Below are 6,204 nucleotides of genomic sequence, written 5' to 3'. Positions count from 1 at the left end.
GTTACCACGTGATGGCCTGTTAGCGCGGCGAGAAGAGATGTCTGTTTGAAGACGGGCAGTGACAGTCCTGATGCAGAGAAGCTGATGCAATCCCGGTGGTGCAAATTGATATGCAGAATCCCACCGCAGTAGGCCAGCAACCTGTCTCTGGAGCAGAATGGCAGTCCCCCTGTGTTCAACTCTGAATCCCACGCCAAGAGAGACAAAGACAATCTCTTGTTGTAGAATATATCTGCTTCCCCAGCATCCTTCTGGTTCCCCAACTCTTTGGTAGTTGTAATTCAATTAACACTCAGAAATACAGGCTGTATTGGCTATAGGACTACGGGTCCCAAGATCCTCTGCTGTCAGAAGAACTGGATCCACTCTGCTTACAGAAAGTGAAGTAGAAATCCCAGTACTTGGCACTAGGGGGGGGGGAATTAATTATAGTCTCATCTGTAAATGTCCCTGAATGGCATAATGATATAAGGCTGGTCTCTGCCCTCGTATTACTGTCTGAGAAGCCAATCACTAAGCCCCACATTCTGGAATGTGGGACAGCAGAGGAGAGTGCCAGGTGGCGGGAAATGAGGAAAAATTTAAGTATCTGTATTTATTTCTTTCCTGTCTGGACAAACAAGCATGTAATCCTTGAAGCGTGGTTTGGATCCCACTGCATAGGTAAGTTTAACAGCAGCGAGGCTTTAAGTATGTTCTTTGTGGTCAAATTTGTATCAAATTTTGTAATAAGGTTTTTTTTGTACCAATTCTATGGTCGTTGTGTACTTCTTTGCTGGGTTCTCTCCCTTCTGCTACTATATTCAGACATTACTGGGCCCGTCACTGACCCAAAACAAGCAGGCAGATTAGAAAGTCAGAATTGGGGTCCTTTCACATGGGTGGACCCATTTGGCGGATTCCGCTTGCTCAGTGGGGGGGATCTCTCTGCTGATCCCCGCTAAGCAAGCAAATGACAAGTCTGTGTCCACCCCGCTGCTGTAGAGCGTACACAGAGCAGCTCACTCTCCTCAGTGGGGGGTCAGATGAAAACGGATCCCCATCCACCCCTTGTTTGCGGGTTTGATCGGGTTGGATGTCGGCGGGTATAAATGGGCACATGTCCGTTTACACACACTGCTCCTTAGAAAAGAACGGAGGTTCCAGTCAGGTCTGCCTGAAAAACGGGCAGGCGGACCCAATCGGAACGTCCATGTGAAAGAGTCCTATAAAGAACAGGTTCATTTTAATGGCGGCACCACCAGTAGCATACACTTACATTACTTTCACTCCCAACCAGGGGCGGACTGACCATTTGGAAACTCGGGCACTGCCCGAGGGCCCGTGGTCAGTAGGGGGCCCCATGAGATGCCCCTGGTACCTTTTTTCATAGGCTTTTTTGAGTTTGGGCAAGGACACAGGGGCACCATGATCCCCTATTGCCCGGGGGCCCCATGAGTTGTCAATCTGCCCCTGCTCCCAACCATTTCATTCAATCGTTGGGAGTGAGAAGAAGTCCTGGGTAAGCTTCAAGTTACAACTTTAACCCCTTGACGCCGACCGTACACAAATATGTGGCCTCTCATTGGCTGGGCCTTGACGCCGAGCGGCCGCATATTTGCGTACCATTTGAAAACACATATGTGTTGTCCTGTCGGTGTCTCATGGGAAGGTCCTGATCTCCTGTTGCAATCGGAAACCTTTTCCAATCATTTGACCACCGTGACAGCAAATCATGGCGGTCACATGACCCTAAAACCCAGCCTCGCCTCCCGGCGTCTGAAACCCCTTAAAAGGCCGGGAGTTGAGAACTGTCCCATTACATTTGTAGCCATTGTAGGTGGGAGATAGGTCTGTTATTGCTCAAGGAATCCCTGTCAACCTCTGGAGGAACCCTACAGTTCCATGGAACCCTGGTTGTGAAAGTCTACACTACAGGATTGGGTATTTCTCTATACACTCTCTATCCATAGGAAGCAATGAGTCGATGGTACTCCAGATGAGTAGTGATAAGGAGAAAAAGAGAGATCCTTCAAGAAATAGTATTCAGTTGTACGTATGCTCCAGTTCACACCAGACCATGCTCATTCCCGTGCGATTCCAGCACATTTCCCTGCATTCATTTGAATGGCTACCAAATACACTAGCTTATGTAAAGGTAGGCCAATGAGGAGGGAGTTGCAATAGTCAAAGCAAGAAATAATCAGGAAGTGGCTTATGAGCTTTGTGGCGCCTTTGATTAAGAAGGGGCATACTTTGAAGATGCAGTGGAGGTTCAGGCGGAAAATTTGAAAAGCGATTGGATGTGGGGAGTTCAGTGTTATACTTAGCAACCTGGCATAAGGGACAGATTGATAGTTGTGCCATCAACCCCGACAGAGAAGTCAACGGAAGGGGCATGTAGAGGAAGAAATATTGTCAGCTCAGTTTTGGATAGATTGTGTCTGAGGAAGTGGTGTGACATCCAGTCTGATATGTCTGTAAGTAAATTAATGATGTGCGAGGAAACTGATGGGATGATCAGAGAGGTAGAGAGATTCAAGTGTCATCAGTATAGAAATGGTATCGGAAGCCATGGGAGTTCATGCAGTTTCATTTCTAACCTGAGTAGTGCCAAGTGTCTAAGATTTCCAGAGACTTTACCAAGTTTTGCCTTACTATTTGTGGAAATTAAGGTCCAGGTCTGTTCAGATCCTTCAAATGTTGATGTAAGTGTACCAGAAGGTGGGTCACCCGGTGGCCGGCCGATAGAGACAAATCACCAGCGAGCGACTACAGCAGAATGGCTAAGAGGCTGCCCGGTGGCAGTCTGTGTCTGCCCTCCCCCTGATGGATACCCACTCCAAAGACATGCTGGTAGGTTAATTTGCTCCTGTCTAAATTGTCCCTAGTATATGTATGTATGAATGTGAGTTAGGGACCTTAGATTGAATAAATATGAAACAGCACGCACCCATCTTAATAAAAAAAAAACAATTAAGTCGTTTCACAATCCTTCCCTTGAAGTACCAACATAAAAAGAAAATTATACAAACAGACTTAAATAAATACACCCAAAGTCCAAAAAAAAAAAAAAAGTCCAAAGAAAGTCCAGAATTTCGAAAAAATATGCACATAAAGTCCTCAGTCTTGATCAATAGATACACACTGATCCAGATGATTGGTGATGAATCCCCAAACACTCTTCATATACCTCAAAGTAAAAAAACCTAGACATAGTGTATTATCTTAGGTTTCAAAAAGGTGCCACACGTGCAGCATGCAAACACTCCAGTGCCACAGCAATAGTGAGGAATTAGCTAAAAACCGTTTACACCACAGCAAACAATATAATAAAAGTGCATAATTACCCTAAAGTAAATAAAACCCACATATAGGCTGTATATACAGCGATAATACCGTTTTGGAGCCATTGTTGGGTATTATCGCTGTATATACAGCCTATATGATCTGGAAACTGTTTTTATCGGTTTTAATGTAAGTTACTACAATAAAATTTGTATGTTGTTTGATACATACGCTGATCCCTGGTCTGTTTGTGAGGTCTATGGGAAGTGTCTGGAGAAGATGACGTCTTTCTGAGGAAACTCCATTCTTAAAACATGGATTATATGTGGGTTTTATTTACTTTAGGGTAATTATGCACTTTTATTATATTGTTTGCTGTGGTGTAAACGGTTTTTAGCTAATCCCTCCCTATTGCTGTGGCACTGGAGTGTTTGCATGCTGCACGTGTGGCACCTCTTTGAAACCTAAGATAATATACTATGTCTAGGTTTTTTTCCTTTGAGGTATATGACGAGTGTTTGGGGATTCATCACCAATCATCTGGATCAGTGTGTATTTATTGATCAAGACTGAGGACTTTATGTGCATATTTTTTCCAAATTCTGGACTTTCTTTGGACTTTTTTTTTTTTTTTTGACTTTGGGTGTATTTATTTAAGTCTGTTTGTATAATTTTCTTTTTAGGGACCTTAGATTGTACGCCCCTTGAGGGTTAGGGACTGATGTGAATGTACAATATTTGTATGTAATGCGCTGCGTAAATTGACGGCGCTATATAAGTACCTGAAATAAATAATAAATACCCAGGGCCGTCACAACTTTGGCCCCTGCCTCTTCATAGCACTTCTGTACACAGTTTGGGCCGTCACACTTGATGCCAGTCAGAGTTTTCTGGAAATTCTTGCACTGCGCTAGGTTGTGGTCAGATCCAATCAACAATGGTAAAGAGGATTAGTCACCAAAATGGAACCAGTGCGTAATCAGCAGAGGCACCCCAAATGTATAAGTGTATACAGCACCATGCGGTTCGATGCACCACGATTTTGAAAAAGAGTCAAAATCACACATAGGGCAGCCCACTGAAATGAATAGGCTGCCCTACACATGCTGTGCAGGAACACAGGCACACCCCATTACATATGCTTGGGGTGAACTGAGCTTTAGTGTCTATATACATTTCAAAAGTCACACTATAATACTTGATTTTACCAGCAGATGGCAGCAGTAAAAAATATATTTCAGATCGTTGTCCTTAGGAAATCCAGCTGGGGGGATGGGGGGTATTCCTACTGTCCCTAGAGAGATTCCAACAGTATTAAAACGTTTCACTTTACCTGGACATTCCTATAACCAGTAAGGAACTTAGAATGTTCTTCATGCATCCTAGAATGTTTTCCCAGTGTACCCACTCCCACAGGTGTGCAGTAAGTTCTGAGACACTTTGTCAGTCTGAGAGCTGAGGTCATGCTATAGCAGATCTGCTGTCAGCTGTGTTTTCTGCACTGATCACTACAAACCCGTGTCACATTGTAGTTGTAGGTGCAGCTGTCAGGTGCAGATAATTGCAATACAACTATTTTAATACACAGGAGTTGCTGAAAGCAGACCTGATTTTCAGGGAACCTGTTACTTTGCCACTTTAAGATTTTTGGAAAAAGATCAGATAGCAATTTACTTACCAGAGAGGTAATCGAAATATTAAACTAAGGGTATATTTATTAATTGGTGGAAATAGGTGAATTACCTATTTTGTACCAGCATTTCCATTTCAATTGCTTCACACACAAAGCATGTAAACAGGGATGGACAGTGTTGGTTTCTGCTCCTAGCATGACTTCAGGAAAGAAAAAAAAAAGTAATTATGGAATCTTCAAACATCAGACTGGAATATACACAGTACTTCCTAGCAGTCAGTACACGGCTCTGCCGGAGTTCTGGATCATGAGGTGTAGAGCTGTTGAAATGGATGTGAAAGGAGGATAAACTGTCAAAAGCTTTTTTTAGCCTTTCTCAACCATTTTACCCCAGAGGAACTGGGGTAAATCAGGGTCAGTGGGAAGAATGTCCCTTACACTGGTGGTCAGTGGGAATATCGTTCCTTACAATGGCGGTCATTTGCAAGCAGGGGCGTAGATAAGGGTGGGGGTTAGGGGGGTTCAAACTCCCCCAGAGCGATCTCCCACAGTGCCGAAGCTAGGCTGGTGTAGCCTTTCAGCTGCGGGGGTGTTACATGGCAGCCTGTCTCCCTCATGCACTGATATACACTGCAGAGACACAGCATACTTGGCAGCTGTCCCAATACATTCCAAATTATATCCCATTATCCAAGCTGTGGGGACAGTAGTAATGTCCCCTGTGCTCAGAAGAACAGCAGAGTGTGCAGTCACATGCAGGGCACTGGAGCACTCTCTGCCTTCCAGCAAAGAGAGGAACACAGTACTGTTACCGGAGTTATCTCTGCCCACAGTACAAATAAAATCCCGGCCTGGATGGAGAGAGAGCAGCACAGGAACCTCAGATCAGGTAAGTGAACAACAACTAGGCTATGGAGGAGGTGGGAATTGAGCGCCATTAAAATTTAATCCATCCCCACCAATGCAGGGGGGAGGTGAGTTAACTCGCTGGATGACCACAAATGCAGAATGGGGTGGGGTAAAAATGTCAAATGTCATTGCCATGACCAACAATACAGGATGGGGGTTTATTTTCACTGCCACTGCCCCCCCCCCCCCCACCCATTGGTGGTCAGTGGGAGTGAAAGTTAACCCCCCATCACCCACACACTAAGCATTGGTGGCCATATCAGTGAAATTTTTACCCATCATCCCCCACTTTCTGCATTTTTGGTCATACAGCGAGTTAACCCACCTCCCTCCTGCTTTGGTGGTCATGAGATGGGGGGCAGGTAAATTGCAACTTCACTGGGGGCTAATAGTAC

Source organism: Staurois parvus, unplaced genomic scaffold (assembly GCF_062004578.1).
Source record: "Staurois parvus isolate SC_StPar_1 unplaced genomic scaffold, SC_StPar_1.0 ptg000498l, whole genome shotgun sequence".
Classification (NCBI taxonomy): Eukaryota; Metazoa; Chordata; class Amphibia; order Anura; family Ranidae; genus Staurois; species Staurois parvus.
The sequence above is the reverse complement of the archived record's forward strand: the minus strand, read 5'-3'. Positions refer to the sequence as shown.